At 45.6% G+C, this 12,769-nt stretch overlaps 1 protein-coding gene across 2 annotated transcripts in view; it reads right to left on the bottom strand.

Moving 5' to 3' along the window:
* Nucleotides 1–12,481, bottom strand: part of PLEKHG1 (pleckstrin homology and RhoGEF domain containing G1) — a 253,513-nt gene extending 241,032 nt beyond the window's left edge. For both annotated transcript variants that reach the window (XM_081530225.1, XM_081530224.1), the window contains exon 1: nt 12,352–12,481. The gene's annotated coding sequence lies outside the window, so the exon portion shown is untranslated. The remainder of the gene's footprint in view (nt 1–12,351) is intronic.
* Between the last annotated feature and the right edge of the window lie 288 nt (nt 12,482–12,769).

Genomic DNA, 12,769 nt, shown 5'->3' with positions numbered 1-12,769 from the left:
CATTTGATTATTTTCTAATAAGAGTAGTAACTAAAACTAGGCTACCAGAATCCATTTCCTTTTGACACAAAGCGATGTGGAAGACTGGTCTTAATCAACTAAATCTACAAAGAACAGAGCAATTACTGTACCATTTTAAAATAACACTAAACAATGTGGTTTAGCTATATTCATCTTTTTTTTTCAGTAAGAATGCTAAATTCAGAATATGAGAATAGTAAATACAGACTTCTCAAATTTGTTTTTACATTTCTAAGCTCCAAGATGGTAAACTAAAGTTAAGGTTTTCCTCCAAAACCTCCACACTCGTACTGAACATCAAACTTCTCATGTGCATTTCACAGTGGAAATAGACACCTGGACACAACTTCAGGTCAAACAGTTGGGTGTGCCAGTGACCATGCTCTCCATCTGGAACACAAAGTTGAAACTCCAATACTTTGGCCACCTGATGTGAAGAACTGACTCATGTGAAAAGACCCTGATGCTGGGAAAGATTGAAGGCGGGAGGAGAAGGGGATGACAGGGGATGAGATGGTTGGATGGCATCACCAACTCAGTGGATATGAGTTTGAGTAGGCTCCAGGAGTTGGTGATGGACAGGGAAAGCCTGGTGTGCTGTAGTCCATGGGGTAGCAGAGTCGGACACGACTGAGAGACTGAACTGAACTGAACTGTGCCCCTAGAGACTCACAACCTACTAAAGGGTCTGGGGTGCCCCCTGCTCCCCATGCATAAGAAGGCATAGGTAAAGGGTTGGAGTAGGGCTTATAGTCAGTCAATCTAGAAATGCATTATCGTCACTCACTCGGCTTGGAACATCAGAAAGAATTCTGAGCACCTCAATTTCTCTACAATTGTTCCTATTTCAGAATAAGCATCACTGAGTTTCCAAGTGCCCTGCAAACCAGGGCAAGGCAGACCATGGACTTACATATTCATAAAGCACCGCACGTACCGCAGGCCCTACAGGTTTTAAACCAGTAGCTACTGGATTCCTCTTACAGAAAACCCTTGGAACAAAAACATCTTTCTGCAGAACCCTTTCTGAAGTGTTTATGAGAGCTCCTCTGGATCTCCCCAGTGGGTCTCCTGCTCTTTCTCGTTGCCTTTTCTCTTCTTTCCTTTTCGTCTCTTTTTCTCTTCTTTCCTTCCCTCCTCTTCTTCTTCCTGGTCCTTCTCCAAATGTTTAGCTACCTGCTCAGAATTTCTTTTCTTCAACTCACTTGTGAAAAACAGAGATTTTTGAACAGACTTCTTAAAAGCTCATCTCAGCTAGTAAAAGGGAAAATTGTTTTGTTCAAACATTTGCCTTCAAGGAGCCAGTGGTCTAGTGAGGGAAGGCAGACAACTAATGGTTACCAGCAACATCGAGTTCTAGAAGGGAGGGGGGTGTGGGGAGGTGAGCTGGTCCATCATGGCTTCAGGGAGAGCATCCCTCAAGGCCACGTGCTGTTTTAGTTACTTTATTTACAGGAGCCAAAGGAGAGAGGGCAATGGAAGTAGGAGACAGAGATTGGCTGGTAAGCAGGTAGGCTGAAACAAATAATAGAGGCCACACTGCTCCCTGAGCCCCATAAATTCCTTCTCCTTCAGCTGCACCATCTTGGCCGACGTTCCAGTTCTGAATCAACCCGCAGCCCCCGCCCCTACCTCTGCACCATCCTCTCTATCACTGTTCCCAACCGAATGATCAGTAATCAGATTCTGTCACTCCCGTGCACCACGGCATCCACTAGCTTTGCATCATGCTTTCAAAAAAAAAAAAAGAAAACCTTTTTATTTTGTATCGAGGAAGCGACTTAGCAGCAGCATAGTCAGTTAACAAACACTACCGAGCGTCTTCACTTTCACTTTTCACTTTTATGCATTGGAGAAGGAAATGGCAACCCACTCCAGTGTTCTTGCCTGGAGAATCTCAGGGACAGGGGAGCCTGGTGGGCTGCCGTCTATGGGTCACACAGAGTCGGACACAACTGAAGCGACTTAGCAGCAGCAGCAGCAGTGGTAAAGAACCCACTCGCCTATGCAGGAGTCATAAGAGACTCAAGTTGGATCCCTGGGTTGGAAAGATCCCCTGGAGGAGGGCATGGCAATCCGCTCCAGTATTCTTGCCTAGAGAATCCCCATAGACAGAAGAGCCTCGCAGGTTACAGTTCACAAGGTCACGGAGAGTCGAATATGACTGAAGCGACTTAGCACAAATGCATATAGTTGATTAACAGTGTTGTGATAGTTTTAGATGAACAGTGAAGGGATACAGCCATACATATACATGTATCCACTTTTAAGCCACAGTAAAGACCTTCAGTGTTATAAAGAGCTATGGGTTCTGGGCTCTGTCTCCCTCTTTACCTTCACTTCTCACCTTCTTCTGCCCCCGCCCCCCTTGTTCATATACACAGCCTGCTTTTCTTTTCCGAGAACTCACAGAGTTTACTTCTCTCCTAGGGCCTCTATACTTATTTTTTTTCCCCTGTTTGCCTAGAATGTTCTTCCCTCATATCTTAAGGTCCACTTTTCAAGGACCGGCTCAGATAGGCCTTTCTGATCACCCAGCAAATGGCAAGCCACCAGCCCTCCCCTCTCTGCCACGTTTTTCCCTCTTTTCTTTAAAGAGCTCGTCACATAGTATCTTTCCCTTCACGCCAGATTTGGTCTGTTCTGCTCATCACTGTATCCCCAGAATTTAGGAAACTGTATTTGTTGATATGCTCATTCTAATCTGAATTTCCAAGTGCAATGTATACTGTCTCTACTACAGTAAAAACCAACAGAACAAAGTGTTCCTCATCCCTCTCTCTTACCCCTGTCTCAGGACAAAGGCTGTCTTCTACCACTGAGATGTTTTTTCTCAGTTATTTTCATGTTGGTTTATTGTTCCAGACGTCTAGTAGCAGGGAATAAAACTGAAGTGTGACACCCAGTAAACACAGTAAAAGAGCCACTATTTATCAAGGGTTTATTATGTATGGGGTGCTATATACACATTATGCATTCAAGCCTCACAATATCTTTATTATATGGTTTTACCCCCAGGTTAGCAGGCATTTTCAAATAACATCCAAATGACATATACAGACTGCCTAATTTCAGACTATTCCCACATTTCAACTCAATATTCAGACCTTATAAAAACAAACTTATCTCTCCTCTGCACACCATTTTTCCCATAATTAATGGCACAGAAACAGTGCTTCAACTGGCATTACAATAAGTAAGCAAAGAAACGGGTTTCCCAGGTAGTACAGCAGTAAAGAATCCGCCTGCCAATGCAGGAGATGCAAGAGACTCGGGTTCAAACCCTGGGTTGGGAAGATCCTCCAGAGGAGGAAATGTCAACCCACTCCAGTATTCTTGCCTGGAAAATTCCATGGACAGAGGAGCCTGGTGGGCCACAGTCCATGGGTCGCAAAGGATCTGACATGACTGAGCAAATGAGCACATGTGCGCACGCGCGCACACACACACACACACACACACACACGCACACGCAAAGAAAGCAGAAGAGTGTTAGATTTGACTGCGATGCCTGTTATGCATATAGAACCATCAGGTAAGAATTTTCTCTCTTAAAGCATAGTATTTTGTTTCTGAACATTTGGAAAGTATGTTTTCTGCTCATATTTGTAAAACAAAGCCAAGGGTATTTTTTAGAATAGTCGGGCCAGCTACCCCGTCTTTAGCCAGCACAGACATATGCCCTCTTCTTCATTCGGTAAGGGGGTAAAAACAAACACCTGTTAACTTCCTATGTGGAAATTTAGAGTCTCATATCTTGATGTGTTAGATCATTCAGTGAAATAAGTCTCTTTTTGCTCTTCTGGGAGATTATGGATTCTGAAAGGTGTGGCTATTATAGCACCCATCACAACTCAATTTTCAGAACTTCCTAGTAGTTGCTTTCCTAACAGGATAAGAAGAAAGAAAGGAAGGAAGGAAGAAACAGTTTCCAAATAATGACACTTTGAAGAAGTCATCTGGATTCCAACTTGCTAGAGGTAATTCATCCTTGTGCTTAGTACACCCATGGGCCAAAGGGGGTCCACAGGCCACAAAACATTATTTGCACATTGCCTTCCTTGCCATTTTAGCGTCAAGATCAGATACCATTAAATATTGTGATTAAGCACCAATTCCTTAGAATTTAAACAACTGTTAAAGGAGAGAAGGGGAAAGAAGTATTTATCTCATATAGACATTGAAGAAAAGTGGAAAAAAGCCAAGACCACCAAGATTTTGTTCCATAACTATATTGCAAAAGCTTGCAAATATCTCCCAAAGCACTTTTCCTAGACACGGCCAATCCTCATCAGCCCATCTGGGCACCCATTTCCCATCCTGTTCCCTGCTCATCTCATCACCCTTCCAGCCGCACCCTCATTAATTCTTAGCAAGTTATTCTCTTAAAACTGATCTATGATGGGAAGGGCATAAGGGAATGGAAGGATTTTCCTCCTTTTTTGTTTTTAATTTGTATCTTATATTGGAGTATGATTACATAGTTGATTTACAATGTTGTGTTAGTTTCAGGAGTACAGCACAGTGATTCAGTTATGCATATACGTGTATCTACTCTTTTTCAAATTCTTTTCCCATTTAGGTTATTACAGAATATTGATTAGAGTTCCCTGTACTATGCAGGAGGTCCCTGTCTGTTATCTATTTTAAATATAGTAGCACATACATGTCAATCCCAAACTTTCAAAGAGTTTTCTTTAAAAAAATTCACTTTTAAAGTCTAAGTCAGTTTGGGAGAGAAAGGATACACGGCAGAGTGCGTTCACTGTCCACCTGCAACTATCACAACATTGTTAATTGGCTAGACTTCAATCACAATAAAAAGTAAAAAATATTAAGTCTATGTCTCCACTAATTTCCTCCTCTGCCCCCTACTCAGTAATCCTATATTCCGGATTTTGATTCTTATGCTTCATAATTCATATTCTTAGTTGATTCAAATTTTTAAAAGTGTGAGACAGCTGAATGTTTAAACTGTATGCTGTATCAGGCGAGCAACCGTATCCTCCTTTGAAGCAGCTATAATATTTTAGCACAACACAGATGCTTAACCTAATAACACGTTTACTTGGTTAAAGGGAACAAACACAGGATCGTATATTTATGCCCCAGATTACAGTTTTTTCCTCTATCCCAGCACATCAGAGAAGCACAGATGTTAGTGTTTGAGGACTGCCTGTAATCACACGGCCCCAGGAAATAAGGGGAACTCAGTGATGGCCTCGGATCAGTGCCCACCCGCTTCCTCGTGGCCTCACACCTTCACACATCCCTCCCACCTCGACCAGCTTTCAAGTCACAGGTCAGAGACAGCCTGAAATCACCCTGAGGCCGGACGGTGGTTAATATGCATCCCTGAAATGGCTACAAATGGCCTTTCCTTTGCATCTGCTTGTTTCCAATGACGCCTGTTGCAGCTGGAGATGCGGTGGGTCCTAGAGCACGAGGGCTTCAGTCCCAGGAGGAGGTAGCGGGGAGGACGTGGCTGGAAGGGAGTAAGGTCTGCACTTGCTTCCTCCTAGGCCAGCGCTGACAGACCCCTCCCCGCCGGGCAGGGAGAGGGTGGAAGTTGCTGACAGACGCCAGGAGGACAGAAGGAAAGGCATGCTCCCCACATGTGGGGAACCCGCGTGCCGATATGTGCGCAGGCCTTGAGTGACATGTTGAAATTAAAATCAAAACAGCATGAAAGCACACTTTATTACAGCTAGAAATAGCCGAGTATTGTCAAAGCTCCCATTGAGTCATCCGCGCAGAAACTGAGACCTTGGACAGCAGGGGAGAGCCGGGGCAGGCTCAGGACTGGGTTCAGAAAAAGATTTAGACGAGGGACCAGAGTGTAGAGGGTGATAAGAAAGCAAAGATTTCAGCAGTACCTTATGCTCTGAGCAGGAAGGAGGGAATGGGGAGAGAAGAGAACACTGCCCGGACTTTGAAAGCACAGGGACTTGCCAGAGGAGGGGAGGGTGGTGGCTCTAAAGGGAGCCTTCCCCTCATTTCATTATCACAGAGGACCTACTTGGTTAGAGGAACGATTGGTCACTTGGGATATAGAGGAGGGGAGTATTAATGTTCAATTAAATCTGGGAAACAGAAGGAAGCAAGCTCCAGCTAATGCCTTCACAGCCCTTAGGATGGCATTGCTATGCATTAAAGATTCACGCAACTCTACGGACAGCTGCCAAAAATTATCAGCTGCAGGAGCTGCCCAACATTGCTCCGACTCAAGTTATGTGCAGACCAGTTTCACTTCATCAGGAATCACCAACACACTTTGCTCACTGAGATGACCAGAGCAAATACTTTAACCTATTTTTAAAGTGCAAAGGATCACGGATATCTCACAATAATTTACCATATTTTACTCTTTCCTAGCTCCAAGTCAACCTTTCAGACCTAAGAAACAGAAGAGACAAACTCACAATGTAAACCATCAGAGCTGAATCTTGCATGCAAGCATGGAGGAACACCAACTTATTCAATGGGTGGGCTTCCCTGGTGGCTCAGTGGCAAAGAATCCACCTGCAACACAGGAGATGTGGGTTCGATCCCTGGGTGGGAAGATCCCTTGGAGGAGGGCATGGCTGCCCACTCCAGTATTCTTGCCTGGAGAGTCCCACGGACAGAGGAGCCTGGCGGGCTACAGTCCATGGGGTCACAGGGTCAGACACAACTGAAGCGACTTAGCACACATGCCTGCATTCAATGGGTACTTACGGAGCACTAATATTAACGCCTCTTATTGGTGCTAAGATGCACATTTTTCACAACTTAGGGATGTATCTTATAGGAGACTGTCAATTTTATTGACAGAATTTTTTCCTAATGGTGTATTAAAAAAAAAAGTATTTTCAAAAGTATCTTAGATTAGATGAAACAGGGACTCGTCAATATCACTAAGGTTGCAGTTCAAACCTTGCCTTCTCTGACAGGCTTCCTGAAACACCAATCTAAGGTGACCCATCCCTCACCCTGACTTCTCCTCACTTCCTGATCACATCTCTGTGCAAACCGTGGCTCTTGTATTCACTGCTATGCCTACAGCAGCACTAAACATCATTCCAGGTACAGCAGGTTCTCAATAAATGACTATGGATTGAACAGAGGTTGCCATTTACTAAGCCACTACTACATGTCAGACTCTGAATTAAATGCTTTTCACAGAAAAAAAAAAAAAATCTCACTTATTCCTAGCAATTGAGAGGTCTTATTCTCGACTTAAAAGATGGGGCAGCAGGTGAAGTGGAGAAACCAGGACTAGATGTCAGCTTAGCCTGACTTCAAATCCAGACACATCAGCGCCATGCTACACTCTGTATCACATACAAAGCCTGGAAACAGTTCTGATTCAGTGACTGGTCCACAGACATAGGACAAGCTACAGAGAGGAATAAAACGGTCCCTCCAACCTTGAAAGGTAATGTGTGTCCACTGGGGATCACTACATTTCTCTGTCCTTCTCCTTGAGTCACATATAAAGTCCTGTGTTAACACAGAGATTCAGGGGCCCATGTTTCTCCCCAGTAAGATCAGAAAGAGATATAAAGTTAAACGTTGTATGGAAGGATCCCACCTTTGGTGAGAGACAGCACAGCTCATCTAGGGCTCTGTGAGTCATCTTGGATGAGAAGGCCATAGAGGATACATGGGAAGGTATTAGGAGAAAAGAGAACATACGGGCCTTGGTTGCCATCCTAGTGGGTGTGAACTTTATCTCATGTTATAGTGAGCTTCATCAATGACCTATTTCCTTGTGGAATTTATTACATCCAAGCTGAACTTCTCTGCCTGTTTCATACCTCACTCAAGAATGAATGTTGAAATTTGGTGCTGAGAATCCTGTCAACTGATCACTGTCTAACAGAGACTTCTAAGCCAAGTGAAAAGAACAAATAAAGAAGGATGACTGGGAAAAAAATATTAACATAGGAGATTTGATTATAAGTCAGTCTACAGCCAGACAGCTTACATAGAGCTTATGGCATTTGTCATTTTGGGAATGATAGCTCAAACAGAATATTTCACTTAGAACAGAATTGGAAAACAATGGCTGCCATAGATTTTTTTTTTTTTTTTCCTTTTTTGGTTTACTAACATTTATTTAGGTTTCCAGTGAAAAAGCCTATCCTGTATGGCTTTCAAGCAAAGGCTGGTTTTTACATATTTAGACAACCAGGCTTATGTAAACAACCAGTCCCTCCTTCTAGAAATCAAAGAATAGATGATGGGGATATACATGGACCACTAAGCCTCAAACACTTACTATCTGGCTCCTTACAGGAAAAGGTCCACCACCCCATGATCTAGAACCTCTCCTCCTCCTCCTCATCCACTTTATTCAGAGTCAAGTCATTTAAGTCAGTGTTTAATGTGACTGGACACGGAGTAGACAATGGTAAGATCTATTTGCCACTTCAAACATTAGAGCCAGATGAGTGGTGTAATGACATTGATTTACTGATTCCTTTTATGAGAATTCTAAATCTCAATCATTATTACACTCACACTCATTTCAACTTTGATATTCTAAAAAGATGTCCTTCTCACACTTAAGGTCTTGCTAGCTTTTGGCCAAATGCTGCAGTGGTTTGATCTTCCTAATGCTGGTGATAAGCGGTTTCTACAGGCTCGGCAGCACCCTGGTCATTAAAGCTTACCCAAACAGCTTTCTTAATTAAAGACATCGGTTTAGTACATCCAGTGGGCGTAGCTGGAACCTTTGTAAAACTTAGCCTAACATTAACACTCCTCAAGTTGCCCTTCCTCTGGGATTATATGGGAAGGGGAAAAGCAGACAAGGGTTAGGGACTTTTTGTATCCATGAATCCAGCCTACTTTTGCTTTCCATCAAACAGTAATTCAATATTTACCAAAAGGAGATGTTTAAGGTTGGAAATTTTTACAAGCCTTGCATCTCAGCAGAGAAACATTTTTGGGTACTCTTGTGTATACAGATTGAAAAGATACTCCGATATGACTTGAATATGGAAACTATGCTAGATCGACCAGCACCTCCTTACCCCTGGGATGGGGATCACTCAGGCATCCATGAAGTTATTCCACAGCATCTGGATGACCTGGGGCCTAGTTACTCTGCCAGCAAACCCAAGCCCCCTTGCTGGGATGGCCAGCCTATATTTCTATCATCTCTGCTAAAGCATCTGTTGCTTTTCATCAGCATGAGCAACATGAAGCAGACCCTGTAGTCCTCTCATAATTACCTGAAAGCGGGCCCTGCAGTCAGTAAGTTCTCCTTGGCACAGACGCCCATGGCCCTGAATGCCCAAGTGGTTTGGAGTCAGCTCTTCATTTTATAAAGCAAGATTGATGTACATTGTGATGAAACACTAATATTTGAGAAGCCTGCCACACATGAGTACTAGCTTGCTTAGGGTTTTTGTCTAGAAAATATTTCTATTCCCATCCCTACTTAAAAAATGAACATTTCGATTTGGAATCCATGTTCTTTTTAGGTCAAAAGAGGCAAGGGACTTTTTTTTTTCTTAAACAATGAATCGTTACATTTAATTTAAAATATGCCCCCATGCCACCACCATTTCTAGGTAGTACAGCTTCAGACTAAGAGACACAAACATGAGTTAAATCACAGCTCTTCCAATTTAGAGTTTTGTAATCACCAGGAAAATCATTCACTTGTGGGACTTGGTTTATCAACAGTAGTCATCTTGGAAGCATACTGTGCCCAACACTTACTATAGTATCGCTTAAGAAGGAAGAAGGCTCACCATTTCCTAAATTGACAGAGGAAGGAATGAGCAAAGGTTAGATAATCCAGAGAGAATGATCAACTATGACTGTTACATTTTCTCAATTATAAAAGAATCTATGTCTATAGAACTTCCTTAGAGGGATCAAGGTCAAAGTGCTATTGAGCAAATGATGCACAGATCAGCTTAGTTTCTGAGCACTTGTTCTTAAACACCAGTGCTTTCCCAAATCTTTAAGATGTAGGGGCTGGGCTAGATCATCCAAGAGTCATTTTAGTTTTGCTCTTCCATGGATATAATTTGCCTACAGGAGGATTCAAAGATGGCAACTGTGTGAAAGATTCAGCTATTCACAGGGAGAGGTGAGAGGGAAGAGAAATCTGTGCAAAGTGGACTGCAGCCTTGAAAAATCAGACTGTAGATCCAGGAATCGCTTCCAGTTTACTAAGGGCTCAAAAGATTTAGTGCTACTCAAGCATATCCCACATTTATGTGTCAGACTACAAATCATTAAATCTTAATTAAGTCACTTAAAAAAATCATAGCTTCAAAGGAAGAGAACAAAACAATACTGGTTATTCCTGCTTTTGAAAACTTACACTGCCACTTCCTCTTGATTTGTTAAAAGGTGACCATTTAACCTTTTTGAAGCACAGATTGAGTCTCCCAGGGAAATATTGGTTTGTATTTGGTACCATCATTCATATTAAAGTCACTGAAGGAAGCCGGTGCCCATTGTGAAGATGGAGATAAGCAGGAAAAAAATCATCAAGGGAAGCAGGATTAGGGCATGGGTCTGACTGCCAGGTAACTGTTTCTCACTGTGCTTTGCCCTTCAGCAGAAAGCTTCAGGGAGCAGCTACACCAAGGAAAAGGAAGGTCATGAGGTGACAGCTGTTGATGACCTAATAAGGATAGGACCAAAGAGGAGAGCGAACTCTGGGGAAATGTTTCTTCAGGTGGCTTGGCGGCTCAGACACAAGGCTTCAAATACAACTAAAAGCAACGTGAGGAACTGGAAAGTCAGACTCACGGATGGTAAAGGACCATAATACCAAACCATCCCTTTTGGATCTAAGTCTTAAATATAGTAGATGGAGGGGCAGCAAGGAGTGAACTTGAAACTTCAGAAACTGTCTGGTTTCTCTAAATCATTTCTTAAGAGAGGAAGCCAAGGCCACCCGAGGTGGAGCCGCTTGCTCCGGTCTGACTTGGCAACGACGAAATTAGAATGGAGTTTCTTACTCCCAGACACGATGGGCCTGGAAATGTTTTAACAGTGTTTAATCAAAATCCAAAGCCTGTAAATTCTTTAAAAGTATGCCAACCACAGAAACTGAGCTGCCCGAAGACGCTGATTTTAACACTTGATAACTATTTTTATGGCATCACACAATCTATCTAGGCCTGGGATTCTGTTGGAAGATGAATCTGATCCAGAGTCAACATGCTGGTCTCCTGGTTTAAATACAAAACACAAGGAAGTTCTGTACCCAGTCGTCGGAAAACCCCCAAACCAACTCTCCCTCTGTGATTGACCTTGTCTTGGGTGATGATGACTGCAAACAGCCTTCCCCCAAACTCACCCTCTACAATTTCAAAAGTATGTGCAGTAGCCATGGCCACCTGAGGGTGGTACAAAGGGAGGGTTTAAGGACCAGAACTTAATGAAATACCGGCCTTACAAGCAAGACTCCACTGGAGCATTTAAAAAATCATCCACCTCATTGTTTCCCGTAAACGCGATGAAATGCCACGGCTTAACGACTTTTCCCAATTAGAACCTCCTTAGGCTTCTGGTTTAACAACCAGACTCTCACTAGAGGACACAAAGGCTGGGAGAGCGGGCTGCGGGCATCACCGCAAACCCCGGCGGTCCTCGGAGGCCAGGACCGTCGACAAAGTCCCCGTGGACCAGGGGTTACATTGATCGCCGTGATGGACCGGCCACCGGCTTCGACCCCAAGCCCCGCTGCACGTCCCCTCCCCCGCCCCCCGCCCCAGGAAATATTTGAGGACCTGGGACACCGAAGCTCCATCTACAAAGGCTGGGACCCTCCAAACCAAACGCGCCACCGAGCCGGGGCCTCCGACTCCCACCGCGGTCCGTCGTCCAGGGGGCCAGGAGCGGGGACCCGCGGCGGGAGCGGACCGAGGGCGGCGGGCGCTCGGGTCCCGTTCTCCGACTGTCCCGTTTGAGTTGCAGGGTTGACTTGGTAACAGTCCCGAGAGCACTGAGGAATCCCTTCTCCGAGGAGCGAACGCTCCGGCCCCCGCGGCTGCGGATGGAGGGCTGGGAGTACGAGGACTCGGGGCCGGGCCCCCGGAGCCGGGCGGTGGCGGCCGCGGGTCGCCCCCTCCAGGCGGCGGTGGGCAGCGGCGGGCCGGGGTCGCGGCGGCGGGGCGCTCCCCCAATCCCGCTGGCCCCCACCCGGGAGGGAGCGCGCGGGGAACAGGAACCCGGCACCCCGGTCCGCTCGCCTCCACCTGCGGATCTGGGGCGCCCCCCGGGTTCCCTTCCCGTCCCCCCCATCCCGGCGTTCCCGGCCGCGCGGTCCTATTCTTGGAAGAGGACCCGGTGTCCAGCGAAAGGGACACTTACCCGGGGAGGGCCGGCTCCCGGCGCGGGCCTCGCTCGCAGGTCGGCCCGGGAAAGATGCGGCTGCGCTGCGCCGGCTGCGGCGCCAGCCGAGCGCCCTGCACCGCCGCCCGGCTCGGACTTCCTCTTCCTCGCACTCGACCCGCCGCTCGGCCGCGCTCCCCGCTCGCCGGCCGCGCCCCGACCCGCCCCTCCCGGCGCAGGGTCGCGGGCCTCGTCGCCGCGAGCAGCGGATCTTGGGTCCCTCCTCCCCTAGGCCCGGGCGAGCATGGTGGGGAGGAGCGGGAGAGAGAAAGAGAAAGAGATTAAGCACTTGGACTTGTCTCTGGAGGGTTGCCAAACAGAGCAGTCAAATTACAGCCCTTGGGGGAAAAAATTACCAAAAAAAAAAAAAAATTCCTGCTACTGTTTTCTCAGACAC

Source organism: Giraffa tippelskirchi, chromosome 9 (genome assembly GCF_054371585.1).
Source record: "Giraffa tippelskirchi isolate mGirTip1 chromosome 9, T2T-mGirTip1v1.2.pri, whole genome shotgun sequence".
Taxonomy (NCBI): domain Eukaryota; kingdom Metazoa; phylum Chordata; class Mammalia; order Artiodactyla; family Giraffidae; genus Giraffa; species Giraffa tippelskirchi.
The sequence above is the reverse complement of the archived record's forward strand: the minus strand, read 5'-3'. Positions and strand labels throughout refer to the sequence as shown.